Genomic DNA, 14,402 nt, shown 5'->3' with positions numbered 1-14,402 from the left:
CACCACATATAAAAGCATGCAAAGAAGACACTAGCAGAGTATCAGAAACTTTAAAAAGTCATTCAACAGATACTAGTTCAAGTAAGGTGAGAACTCAGATCTGTGTAGATGTACATATACACAAGGACACACTCCCCATCCCTCCCAAAGACAACTGCTCAGAGCAGAACAGCTAACTATGGCCCACCTCCTCACTGCAATCATACAGAGCTCACAAAGCCCTCCATCCCCTTCAGTTCCTCAAAAGCACAATCCAGTAACCTGGAGGAAGTAGGAAAAATGGGCATGTAAGCTACAAACTTCAAATGAGTATAGCCTCTGAAGATATTACAGATTCAAGATGAGCTCACATGCCCGTTTTTACAGAGTAACTTTAGACAATACGTATGTACAATATTGTTAGCCAGAGAAGGTCTTTCCAAATTGCCAACAAAAGAGCAAAACTTCAGTAAAAATTCTTCCTAGATTTTATTTACAGTGGAAGTTGTTTTAATTCACTTACTCTGGAATCACTGGAGAGATTTCAACAAAGAAAAATAAAAAATAAATCAGACAAGGAACAGGAGTTATTCCCTGTTCCCTTGACTTTATAACAAACAGCCATTAGAAAATGACAGCAAACTTTGGGCCTTGCTGCATTAGGAAGTCAGCTTTCCCCTTCCCAGGCTTTCAAGAGCTCAGCCCTTGCCTCCCCTTCCAGGCAATAGAGTGGCAGTGCTGAAGGCCACCTTCACAGACCAGCAAAGTGAGCAGCTCAGAGCCGGAAAGGATGTCACCTTTTGTACTGGTGGTTACATCCAGGCAAGTCTCCAGCCTGCATCAATGCATATATGGGTAATGACATTCAGACAACTGGGAAGAGAAAGTCTTGGCATGAACAAGCAAGGGAGAGGAGTAAAACAAACCTTCATTTGTGATCTCATACTACTAACTGGCAGTTCAAATATTCACTACTGAAACCAGAAGATCTACAAGTTCCCACAGGCGATAAGAACACTGGAAACACCTCTGAAAAGATGCTCAGCACTACTTGCTAGAGGAATGCCCAGGTTATCAGGACTGTGTGATCCAAAAGGTCATCCCTGCCATCACCGCAAGCAAGCTAAGTAGCACATTTACCTATTAACTCCTGTCTAGTGAGAGGACTGGAAGATATCTGTGCAAAAGATACCACGGCTTGAGAACACAGTCTGGGAAGTCAGAGGTCAAGTATTGTTTAAGGAAAAATCTAAATGCATACATCCCATGCTGCAGTGTTGATAAGAACAGTTTTGTGACAATGACTGAGTTGTAGAAGCTGAACAGTCTCCCCTGCTTCAAGCAGGTCAATTGAATTTGAAGTCTGAGACTGCAGAGACCTTTCATTGAACCTGGTATGGGAAAAGCAAACTTCTTCAGCAGCCTGGAAGAAACTTAAAAACTTGTTCCATTAAGATTACAGAGAACTGACACCCATTATTCCTTTAGAAATAAACAGATTGGCCTCTATGCCACAGCCAGAACCTTCTTCTGGGCTGTGGAAGAGTCACATTGAAATAGCAAGTGAGGCATTACTCAAAATTACAGTGAAGTACAGGTACAACTGGCACTCAACAGTACAACTAACTTGTCAACTGAAGAACCAAGAGAAAGCTATGGATAGAGGGGAGGGCTAAAAGTTAGCTAAAAAAATTTAAAAATTAAGCACCCACAGAAGTTAGAGAGCAGAACATTCCCATTCATCTGCATAGCTTAAAGGAACAAAAAAACTAAAGGTGCTCGTGTTCTGTTCTGGATATGGTTGCACAGCATACAAGGGCAAGCTCAAGTATCTCAGGTCTGACTGTACTCCTGGTGTTCCCAAATCATGGTACACAGCAATCCATAGCTTCATTTCATTACTGAAGAAAAAAATCACTGTATTTGGCAATTGAGAAATTAAAAGCAGGTCTAAATCTTAACTGAACTTTTGCAAGCTGGTTAAGGGGGCTACCTAATATGGAGACAGTATAAGCCTTTACTCCTATAGTACTTTTCTTCCTCTGGAAAAACAGAAACTGCAGTCACAGGAAAAAAATTAAAGGAGTTGTATGGAACAAATACAATGGTCTCTGGAGGGCAGCCCGCTTCAGTTCAGTTCTGCCACATCACTGCTTTCTTTCTCTTATGTTCATCAAGAACTGAAATATTACAATTTGTGTCACTCTTTGGACTGCACTTTGGTCCACAAAACAACAACTGTCAGTCAGATCTTTGATCCTCTTCCAAAGGAGAAGTTAGGAAAAACAGAAAGCCTTTCCTTTTTTTTTCCTCTTGCTTCTCTGTAGTTTCACATTATATATTGAAAGTTTTGTCAAAGCAACTATTCCTCTTAGTTTTGAGTGCACCAGAAACACAGTTAACTATAAAAATAATCTTCTAGAACATTTACTCACAACTTCATTCAAAGAAGGTGCCCTTGTAAAAAAATTAAAACATTATAGTTGTTCTTCTCCAAATAAACCAAATTTGATACCTTTCCATGTCACCATTTGTAACACGTTCAAACTAGTTCACTGGAAGTTTTCCTCTAGTGTACAGGTTGACTTGAATTCATTAACAAAGGAAGGGAATGCTCTCGCTGTGGCTGAAGGCCAGGACTTGAAGCTTTAAGAAAATATTTTTATGTTTACAACACCTGTAGTTTCTCAGTCTGAATTCAGTGTACTATTTCATTTTGGCTTTTTAAACAGCTAAACATTTAAGTTCTGCTGCAGAATTCAGTCAACCCTGCAGCAGTTAAATTTTTTACCACAGAGATATAAAGGTTATCAAAAGCATAAGAACCCAGAAACTCCTGAGTTAATCTATATCAAGGAAAAGAATAGTCTGATCTATATAGCTGCAAGTCAGCCAGAGACAGCTCAGCTTAAGAAGCAGCCCAGGGGTATTTAAGCCATGTCAGTAACACGGAAGATTTGTTACACCACACAGAGAACAGGCACACACAAACACAGCAAATGTTAGCTGCAAAATACTGAACCAGGCTTCCCATTTTGTTGACAGATTTTTTTCCCTTTTAGCATAACAACAGGAATGAAAGGAAAAGTGAGGAACAAGTATGTTAAAAGTTTCTTCTTCTGTACACTTGTGTCACAGAGTAAAATTTTTCTGCCAAATCAGTCCTAGAGCAAGAGCCTGACTTCAGCTCTACAGGACTTTTAAAACTACTGCTACAACTGCAAAAACTACTACTGCTTTAAAACTACTATTCTGACAAGCTGCTCCCCAGCAAGGTCTACACTATTAGAGCTCTAGGATGCAATTCTGCTACCTGGTGTCATTTCAGCTCGTTAATAACAATTAAAATAATAGTTCTTTTCCTTTTTAAAATTAAACAAAAGCAGCTCTCTCTCTCTCCAAAAGAAAAGAACATTTTCCAGCAGCCAAATTCTGGCCAAAACTCTGCTGTTTGCACACAGAGTGAACTGATGTGAATTCTTCATTTCTTGAAGACTTTTAACCAAAAAACATCAGAAGCAACAGAAGTAAAATCTTACCTAATCTTCATTTTCAGCTTCTTTAGAAAGCCTTGTTTAGCAGGGGCCAAAAGTCACTATCTGTATAGTGGCTTAAGTTTTCACTAACATCATAGTAAACAAACAAAAAACCAAACAACAAAACCAAAACAAACAAACAAAACATTGTCTGGCAAGAATGAAGAAGATTCTATTCAGAAGACAAGAAAGAATGTGAATGAGGAGCTTTTACCTCCTGTGAGAAAACATGAATCAAAGTATGGAATCCTTCATGAAGTACAGATCAGTGACATTATCAGAAAAGGCAAGTTAGAAGCAGGTGGTCAAGCTAGGACCAAGTAAACGGGTGTGGTGAAGTTAGGAGAGGGGGCATTTATAACCAGTGAAGAAAGAAAAAAACAAGGAGTAATTCATACAGATTTCAATTTAGTAGCTTATTTCAGTACTTTTATGCAAGTGAACCAAGGAGTGCTCAAAACCATCACCCACTCTAAATCTGCCCTGCCCAATGCCTAATGCCCAGCTCCCTTTGAGCTGTATAGCTCCATTTACTTACAACACAGAGTCTGAATGCAGAACCTACTGCTCAAACACCAAGCCTCTTCCCTATTCTAATGCCACAGACCAGATGGTGCCTTATTTGCAGTTTTCCATCCACCTGCGTCTGGCACCCACAGCCCTTAAGCAAAAGCCAGTGCAATAGAACAAGACAAATACTGATATGGTACATAGCCATGTCTTACCTGCAGAGCCTGTTAGACAATACATGCCCCAAGTTGCAGCATGGAAGGTTTTCTGTGACCTGCCAAATTCCTTATCAACTTTTGCCAGGTTGTCTTATATTACTGAGAGACCTAGCAAGCTCAGCGGCTAGTAAAACATGGTTTGATCACCCAAAGTCTAAATTAACACAAGGTGATCTCTGCAATCTTCTATACCAACTAGAAGGGGAAAGGCAAAAACAAAACAAAAAACCCCACTTTAATTAGCAACTAAACTGGAGAAATTCAGAAACTTCAGAAATTCAGAAGTTACTGCTGGAAGAAGAAACACAAAAACCAGTTTACTTGTAGATGTAAATTAGACAAGTGTGACGCAGATGAACTCAATACCACAGGTCTAAGGGTATTATGAAAACAAGGTAAAGAAGCAGGAGACTGCACCTTCATTTTGATAATATGCACCTACAGTTCTAAACCAGTCTACAAACCTTTTCAGTAATGCTAGCATGTCTTAAAAAGAAAAACTACAGAGATAAGAACAAAAATTTTAAAAAATAATTTATGCTTCCAAGGACAGGTAAGAAGGTACTCATCTGTTTTCTACTCACCTAGAACAGGTCCTCAGATTTTTGCATCTTCAACATATAATTTAGACAAGTTTGGGACAAATCAGGAAGATTTCAGGAGATTTCCTTCCTGTTGTTTTTCTAATCACTGATATTTAATACTGACTCAGGCTAATGTCTGCTGAGGTTTCCTTTCCCACACTGGCTCAAGCAGGTTATGCTTCCCTGAACAGAGAGAGACTTCATCCAAATGCTACACAAAAAAGGTCATAGGCCTAATGCATAGCAAGATTCCTATGCCACATGACACAATCTGGGAAATGGTTTAATTGCAGTTGTTGAGGAAGAAATCCAATTAAAACAGGTTAAGTTTCCGGCTTCCTCAGCACTGGATCTGCATATGGATCTTTAGCTATCACAAGAATACTGTAACAACAAACAAAGAGATTAAAACACATTTAAGTTTTCTGAACTAGGCAGTGGGCAAACCAGCAAGATCTTGGGAGTTAGGTGCCACAGATGCATCTTCTTGACCACCAAAAAATTTATACATCTACATTATTCCTTACAGTGATGTAATTAGAAGCAAGCTCCAATACACATACCAAATTACTGACACAGGCACAATTAAAGACATTTACCTTGTATGAAATCATGAACTAAACTGCCTACCAAACATCTGTATAAACAAAAGAAGTTCTGTGTAAAGCTGAACAAAAGGAAGTCACAATCCAAGAAGCACCTATTAAACACTAAGGATTAAGCTGCTTTTAAACTGATCCTATCAATGATAAGATCATGACTTTAAAGTGTTCAGAGCTATTCTTTCGTATTACATACATGGAACACCATACAATATTAGCTCCCACAACTGTATTTTTGGAAGGTTCAAACTTTTACGGTCATGGAAAAACGTGTAAAAAGCCAGAGCTTTATGAAGGAATTAAACAACTTTATGGCACATTTTACTGACAAGTGTCTACTCCACTCTGCACATATACACCTTTTTAGTGCTCCATAAATAAACCAAGTTTGTGGGAACAAGGCATTGTACATGGGGATTACAGAGTATGAGAAAAGCAAATGACTATCCAAAGACCTGAATGCAGAGAGTTAAGATGCTGAACTTGAGCAAATCTAAACATTAGAGCTCTTTCAAGTGCTTTTTTAGCAGGATGCCAGACTTGGTTTTAAGTTAGACAAGAACTCAACATCACCAAATACACACAAAAAAGCCTGCTACAGATTCCTCTCTTCCTTCCCTTATGTACAAGTGCCACCAGGACTTTTTTATGCTTAACCTCATCAATGATTTTTACCTCCTCTTTCCCAGGCTACCCACACACTTTCCTTGAACAAGAACAATGGTAACTATACCCGTACGTTACAGCTCACAAGACTAACATGTTAACACTAATGAGGTATTTTTCCTAGGGTCCTAGCATGGCCAAGTTTGTCAAAGCCTGAATTCCTTGTCAACAATCACTTCAGAGGTGGAAGAAAGACTTTCTTACTTTCTACCAACAAGATGTTCCAACAGATGCTGCCTTAGTCTGTTCAATGGTTTTTGTTACCTTCCAGCGAAACTGCTGCTCTCTGATACAATGAAAGGATTCACGAACTAATACAGAACACACATCCAAAGAACACAGTCTCTTCACAACTCTGAGAAACTCATAAAAGAACAAGCAGAGCTTAAGCTTTCTGTAGCTTAATCAAAATGATTATTTAAGATGTTGGTTTGATAAGCCTTTGCTCTTGGAATTTGCTCTGTGACCCAATCAGAATACTCAAAGGTCTCCTATACAGATGACCTTTCATCCAACACTAATGTTTAACTACACTTTATGAGCCAATCTACAACCTACTGCCCCCCAAACAACACATTAATTTGGCCTTGTCTAGGACTGAGAGTATGGTAAGGAAGAGAGGAAAGGAAGACAGTGTTTCCTGTAACGGCTTTGTGCATACATCAATGATATAACACCTAGAAGCAAAGTAATGCATCCATCTTGCTACACTCCTAAAATACATTTTGGCAAACATGGGAATAATCCTATACTGTTAATATGACACTGAATTGGAAGCAAAGGTCACTCAATTCCCATGCAAGATTTCTTGTCTTTCTGGTTTGTTTTTGTGTGGGTTCTTTTTTCTTTAAAAAATATCCATAAGGCACTACAGACCTACTCCACATCATTCTCTTTACTCTATTATAAGCCATTTAATAAAATGCACTAGTTAGTAAGACAAACAGAGGGATATTTAACTGGAGAGGGAATTTCATCACAGTGCAAGATAAAAGAACTCTCTTTACAACACCATTTCCTAGCATCTCCAACTCCTATTGGCTATCAAAGATGCCAAATTAATTGCACTAAATCTGGATCTTTATCCTATGCTTTTCAAACTTTATGCTTACTTTGTATTTAAAGGCTCTCCTGACAGAACAGTTTTGGGACACAGACACCGTGTACAGCTATTTGAAAACAGCCAGATCTGTCCAACACAAACTTCTTCCACAGAATTGAAAGCTGATGAAAACACTGCTCACCAACCATGCAGTTAGCTATGAAAAAATAGTTGAAACTCTTTTCTATTAAATGTGTACTTACTTAGGAACTGGAGGATATAAAGCGTCTAACACTGGATTCTCAAAACTGAAGTCCAAAGTTGTTTTTTTCTTGTATCAAGGGTAGCATTGCCACTAGCAGATCATGGCAGTATTTATTATATTAAACAGATGCATGATAAGAGCCTGAAAGTTTCAGAAGTGCTTTTTCATTTTCAAGAAAAGCATTTCAGATGTGGTATCACAGTTTGTGTTTTATAATGGATACTTTCTAAAATTGACACTAAAAACATTCTATACATATTCAAGTATGACAGATTCTGAGCCAAACACCTCTTTGTTTTTTGGGCTTTTTTGTAACTCCATTAATTCTAAGCTTAGTGGTGATTACACTTCCTTATAGTCCTCATGCAAGATTTAACTCACTACTGAAGTTACACTACAGACCAAAGAGGGAAAACAAACAGGCCAGACTTGAGTGCATTAGAGCCATAAGTCTGCACTATGCAGTTGCTCAGCTGATCTCCATTGTATCTTCCAAGGAGTACCAACCACTGATGGAAGCTAAACTTTCAACTATATTTCTTGGGAGATACCCTAGTGAGTGTGGTCACCTAGATAAAACAGGAAAGCAAGTTAGTTCCTCTAATCCAAACCTAGGTGGAAGTTCTGTGTACTTCACAGAAGGCGATAAGCTTCCAGCTGTTACATGTATTTATCCAAAGTTCCTTTGTACCTCAGAGGATATGGGGATAGAGCACCTTCACATTAAAATTCAGCATATGAAACTCAGGGAGCTGGTCAAAAATGTAGATTGCATCTGTACAAACTGATATAGACAATTAAAACCTGACACTTTGATCTGCCACCAACTGCCACAAGTTAAACTTCTCAAATTCTGCCAAAGCAACAACCTGAAATTACATCAGCTTCTCCTCCACTCTGCCACCACAAACACCACTCCAGTCTATTCAAGTACAAAGAATGAAACAGTTTAAATGATAGCCAGTCACAAATTGGTATTTTCAAGTTATTCCCACTTCAAAGCTGGGCCACCAACCTCCCCAACAACACACCAAACATACCTCAGGAGTGGATGCAATTCTAGTATGTTGTCGTAACCTGGAATACTATTAAGTAGTAACAAACTACGTTGATTTTGGATGTGTCTAAGCTAAACTTAGACATTTAAATCACTATATTCCACCACAGGTTGAGCTGCTGCTCCTAGCTGCCACAGGTCTGGGCTTGCATTAGTCGCATCCTGCATTTGATGCTGTCAAAAGAAAGCCCAAACCCTTCCAAAGTAGGCTTTTTAACCAGGTAGATAACATACATAAAGCAGGGATAGGGGTTTACAAACCCCAACTCAGTAATGTCTCACAAAGTTAGGTGAGAATTTGAGGAAATACAGTAGTTTGCATCTCCTCTACTTGTCAGTGACCTCTGAGCAGCATTCCTGAGTCCACAGACACAAAACTCTCGGTTCTTGAATTCCTTGACTCAGTTGTTCAAAGCTTAGGCATGGCAGGTTAACATCCTCAGAATGTCTTCCCTTAAGGGACACAAGCACAGAGATTCCCATAAAAGTAACTATCTTTCCTGGTATAGCTATAATATTTATAACAGCACAGCTAGAATCGGTTGTATGAAAACTGAACACTTGTACATACTTTTGCACTTCATTTTTTCTCCTCCCTAAGTTAGCCTTTAGCTGGCAACTAGATATTTTAGATTAAAATCAGGCATTTTAAGTCCTTCAACCTAAAGCAATACAAAAATACAGTTAGGAAGAATTGTCCCTTTGCTTTAGAAAACTCATTACTATTTAAAGAGATACCCTTAGTGCTGAGTGTACTTCCAGGAATACGCTCTCTCCTTTCCTGAGAAACAGTCTGTTTTTTCCCACGGACTTTTCACAGGACAGCCTACCTTCCTCCCCTATGTCAGTAGTGCAATGACATTATATTCGTTTACTCCAAGAACTTATGTAGATAGACATTCTCATTGAACCAATGTTTTAAAGTTTAGCAACAAAGAACTCTTTGATGAGTACTGCTTCCACCTGGCTGGTTTCAAAGTGTTACAGCAGGAACACTTGAGCGAGAATATTCTACCACTCACACATAGCTGGACCTAAAATTCAGCTAATCTGAATGCGCAGTCAAAGGCCCAAGGTTTTGAAAAACAACTGAAAATTATTGTCTCTGTAAGCTGTAGGTGCTTAAACATTTGTAACACTTGAAGGCAGGCAATAATGATTAACTTGTAATGGTATTAAATCTTGAAACCCTACTTCAGTAATGACAGGACATCAATAGACACCAGAAACAAAAGTTTTTTGTTTTTTTTTTGACAGCAGAACTCTGGACACTTGTTACTAGGCTCACAGAAGAGAAGTCACTAGTTATTTTATTTCTGTTAAACCCACAACTACTTAAACAACCAATTGTTGTTAAGTAGCATCCAAATAGAATGCATCATTGCACAAGTTTAACTGAAAGTATTGGTAATGATGGAAGACTACTACCCACAGAAAAAAAATCTGAACTAAGATGAAAGCTTTATTATTATTATGGCCTTGCTTATGTCCACATAACTACACAGGTGAGATGTAGTTAACTAAACACAGAGCTGTTTTCCCCAAAACTCCCATTTTTCCAAAATTACCAAAACTTAAAACTTCCCTTTTCTTTCCTCTGTCCCCCTCCCAAAATACCAAGTATGCATCAAAATATGGAAGAGTAAATTGTTCTAATGAGACACTTGCAGTGCTATGAAGTACAATAACACCATTCAATACAGAGATGCTGTACTTCAGTACTGAACCCAAAAAGCATAACTATAAGCCAAACCCCTGTCAGCTGACCTAAGCATTAGTGACTATATGTTCCAGTTCCTCCCAGAGTGATGCTGGAGGAGAATGGGAGAGAAGGTGTGAAAGAGGAACCAGTGCTTAGAGGTGAATACACCATTACAGAGTAACCGAGAATTCTCAGTGCTTTTGTAAAAATAGCGTTTATCCGGAATACTCTATCCCATCACCTCAGTGGTCAAGAGACATGAATTCCAGCTGAAAAAAAGAAGGGTGATCTTAAAGGAGTTATGTAATAAAACCTGTATTATTTAGCCCAGCAACAAGGTTGTAAATACTTTATGTAAGTGCTAAGAGTAAAACATCAACAGAAGAAAGTAACTTAAAGAGAGGATAGTATTGATACAGCTAGCAGGCAAACATTTATGAGAAACTTTCAGGCTGGAAATTCGATGATCCTGAATTTTGAGAAACCACATGCTGAAAGGATATCCCAGGAGGACTGAAGAATTAAAAAGGCAGGTACGGAAAATAAACCCCAATGCATGCACTTAATTCTAACTTTCAGCCATCTAAAAAGCAGCTAAGTGATATATCAACAATATTAGCAAATTACAGTTTTGACATTATGAGGAGTCTTACTAAGCATACTCCTGGAGAGCCTTCATTGCCCTTACAGACAACTAACAAGTTCTGCTGTCCTACTATGCCCACTAACAGAGAGAGAAGAGGCTCAGGTACAAAAATCTCTTTAACAGCTCAGTTCCTAGAAAAAGCTAGTCCCCCCTCTTTGGAGCTTAATGCTGTTAACTAGAACAGCATTCTTGTTATCTTAACACCCATTTTCTTTCTCAGAAGATGTAAGAAGTCAGAGAAGACACTGCAAAGAAGCAAGCCTGTATTATCTATAATTTGTGAAGCTTTTCCTGTCCTTCTTGTCCCATGGTACCTACCACTGAAGCTCTGTTATGCCTAAGGAAAGAAAACTTGTCCCCACATCTTCTCCTGGGAAGGAGGAAGGGAGGCAGAAGACAGCCCTCCACAAAGCAAGTTATTGCAGCAAGCAGCAAGTTCTAGGATTTAAAAATAAAAAACCACAAACCATATACCACACTTTTGGATAGGGTTAGTCTGTGCAGAGGTTGTTTATCCATCTTGATCCTTCTATTGCTGTGTCACTCTGTGCCCATATGTTCATGTTTGATATCTGCCACATGGGGGGGGGGGGGGGGGCGGGGTGAGGAAACTTGCCAAAATTAATATATTCCAAAAACCAAACCAGTTATTCCATTTGTGGAAAGAGCTCCATGTAGAACTAGCAGACAAAAAACACAGGAGTCCTACGAAAGTGCAACAGAGAAATTCTGTAATTGAACTGCTAACACTCAATTCAATTGATATTTCAGAATGGGTTACAGAACAGAGAAAGTCAAACTACTGATTTAACTCTTCCGTTAGATCAGTTAGCACTATCACCTGCTATCTGGTTTTGATTTGCCATCTTACTGAGTTGACTTTCCAAACAGCCTAACATCATTTTGGTCAAGGAAAGCAGTATCGCAGAACTGTGAGTCTAAGGAAGAAACCATTTCTTAGTGGAAGTGAACAGCTTTTAAATTAAAACATACTACACATTTTGTAACGCAGAGTGATCTACTTGAATTACTTCTGATAAAAGTTTTTAAGATGCTCCAACACCACTAAAATAGGATTAAAATTAATTGCATAATAGTACAGATGAGTCCTAATAAGGTATCCAGTAATTGCAAGGTAGATGTGAAACTGCAACAAAACAGATGCCAAAACAGAAGCAACACTAGTTCAGAACAAGCAGACTGCTGAGAACAGGTCGAGGGAGTCGACAGTGTTTCTGGTGACACTACAGATATTACCAGCAGGAATCACAGTTAGCATTCAAGTTAGCGAGATCTCAATCCGATATAAACTCAAGGCTTCATCTGAATAAAATACATTCATTAAGAAGTTTCCAAAAACACATGATACAATTGTTTATCCATTGACTTGTTACTTAATAGAAATCTACGTTATTTAAACTACAAGAATAATTTTGACAGCTTTTGGCCAAGTCTGTGACAGAGGGAAAAGTCTGATGCACACAGGGAATACACTTTACTCTAGGCAACCTTTGGAAGCCATGAAGCATAGCAACAAGTGTGGTCACTGCACTGTACTTTGAAAGTGACAGATTGAGGTGACTTTGCCTGTCACTTCAGTGGACTCTCACAGACAACTTTACATTTAGTTTAAATGTACTCTCAAAAATCAACTCATCACTACATTTCTGTTTACCTCAAGTTTTAAAATATAGTTCTGATGTTTAGCTTGAGTTCTTCTCCATAAAGCACAATAAAGTTGGAATTTTCAGTGCCCATTCTTTCCAACTCCAGTTTGGTTTAGACAATATGTCAAGAACCTCTGAATTATTTTAAAAAACTATGAGCATAGCGCTTAAATATATCAATATTAATAGAAAGCATTTAAGGGGTACCATTCCTTCACAGAGTAAACTTCATAAAACTCATCTTTCCTCTTCACAGCTAATCTGAAGAGAGCTCAATTCCCACCCACTCCATGGAGCACTTGAACGTGCAGACTGAGGTGTGCAGTGGCATTTCCCTTAACACACTTCTTCCAATTCTAGTTACAAAGTGCTGGTGAAAGTTCTAAGGGGCTGTCAAGTCAGGTATCCAGCATGGCTACGTTCAGTTGCAAGTCTACAAATATGCAGCAGAACTATATCAACTTAAGAGCTGCCATACAGGAAATTTGACTAACACATATTTGTTATCTTACTTTTGGCAAAGAAACGCATTTGTTCTTCTGCCAAGCTTCTTGTAACTGAGTAAGGGAGTGAAACTAACTTCTTTAATCTACAATCTTATGTTATAATGCAGTCTTAATTTTTATTATCAGTATTTTATTGTAGAAAATAATCTGCTAAGTACAACAGGCAGAATACTACCAGAGTAAGGTATGGCAGCCTCCATGGTCATTGCATAAACTTGAATAACACTGTGGAATAGACTGCAGCAGCAGTGCTTTAACACTTGCATTAAAGCACGAGCTCTAACACTTGGAATCCTGGCTTGAAGTTTGCCAAAGTTATGCAGCTTACATCCCTTTCATTACATGAGATTCAGTGGAAATTATGTTTTTTCCAGCTGTTTAACTTAAAGGTCTCCTAAGTACCTACCTAGCTATGTAGCTGCTTCTCAGGTGCTGTTCACTCAGGCTTATTGACACAGCTTATGACTGTCTGCTGTCCTTGTTCAGCTGAGCGATTTCTTACCTTCCCCTCACCCCGTACAACAGGCAAGTTCATCAAGCCATCACACCTGAAACAACTGCAAAGCTTAAAACAAGTGAAGTTTTAAGGAGAAATTACAATTTGTAGTCAGTAAGCTGATTATTAATGAAGTGTATCCTCAAAATAAAGAGAAAGAAAACACTCACTCTCTAAGGAAGGCAGAGCTCCATGTTTATATTCAGCATACAGCCTATTAATATGCACCCTCAGTTACTTTCTTCATTAGTTCTCTTTAAATGCACAGCCACATCTCACCTGTGATCAGAAGATTCAGTTACACTGCACACACCTTCCAGGACAGGACGCTCCCTACACTGAATAAGCTAATTACATAAGGGATTTGACATTAGAAGACACAGAACATTATTAACTTGCATAAGATGCCATCCTCTAGCCCTGACATTAACCACATCTTACAATATTACCTTGTCCAAAAACACACATCTACCACATATTCCACAAATGCATATATGTGAAGACAGCTTCTCCTCACTAATTCCAGGAGTTAAAGTAAGCAATTAATCATTATACCAGTATCAAGGACATGTAATTCAAGTCCCTTGATGAGTGGGTGGGATGCATGTGTGTATTTTTTCTCTTCTTTAGGGCTGGAGGGAAGGGGGAGGAGGACAGCCCGGGGGGATGTTGGAGTGTCCACCATGACCTGTGCTAGTATGCATTGTTTCCATCCTTCTTTTTCTGGTGCTTCAATTCATTTATGTTGCTCTTGCTCCTAAAAAACCTTATGTTTTCAACCCAGAAGATACTATACAAAAAGGTATTTTTGATTTCCAGATTTGTTTATTTATCTGTACTTTTACATCTAGATAGTCTTGGACTAGAGCAGAGGTACAGAACAGACATCAAGCACATAAAAGACCACGTACAGAGAGATCATTTCT

At 38.6% G+C, this 14,402-nt stretch overlaps 1 protein-coding gene across 8 annotated transcripts in view; it reads right to left on the bottom strand.

The window, feature by feature from the left end:
- The window catches only part of TRIP12 (thyroid hormone receptor interactor 12), an 80,662-nt gene that overhangs the window by 60,291 nt on the left and 5,969 nt on the right, over positions 1–14,402 (bottom strand). The window contains exon 1 of one of the 8 annotated variants that reach the window (XM_085069552.1): positions 13,387–13,534. The exons of 6 other annotated variants lie outside the window; for them this stretch is intronic. The gene's annotated coding sequence lies outside the window, so the exon portion shown is untranslated. Of the gene's footprint in view, positions 1–11,274; positions 11,355–13,386; positions 13,535–14,402 lie in introns of those variants that run through there. One more of the 8 variants, XM_085069551.1, reaches the window with a different exon arrangement.

This window comes from Lichenostomus cassidix, chromosome 9 (assembly GCF_008360975.1).
Source record: "Lichenostomus cassidix isolate B80296 chromosome 9, HeHo_3.0, whole genome shotgun sequence".
Classification (NCBI taxonomy): Eukaryota; Metazoa; Chordata; class Aves; order Passeriformes; family Meliphagidae; genus Lichenostomus; species Lichenostomus cassidix.
Note: the sequence above shows the minus strand (reverse complement) of the source record. Positions and strands in the feature narration are given on the sequence as shown.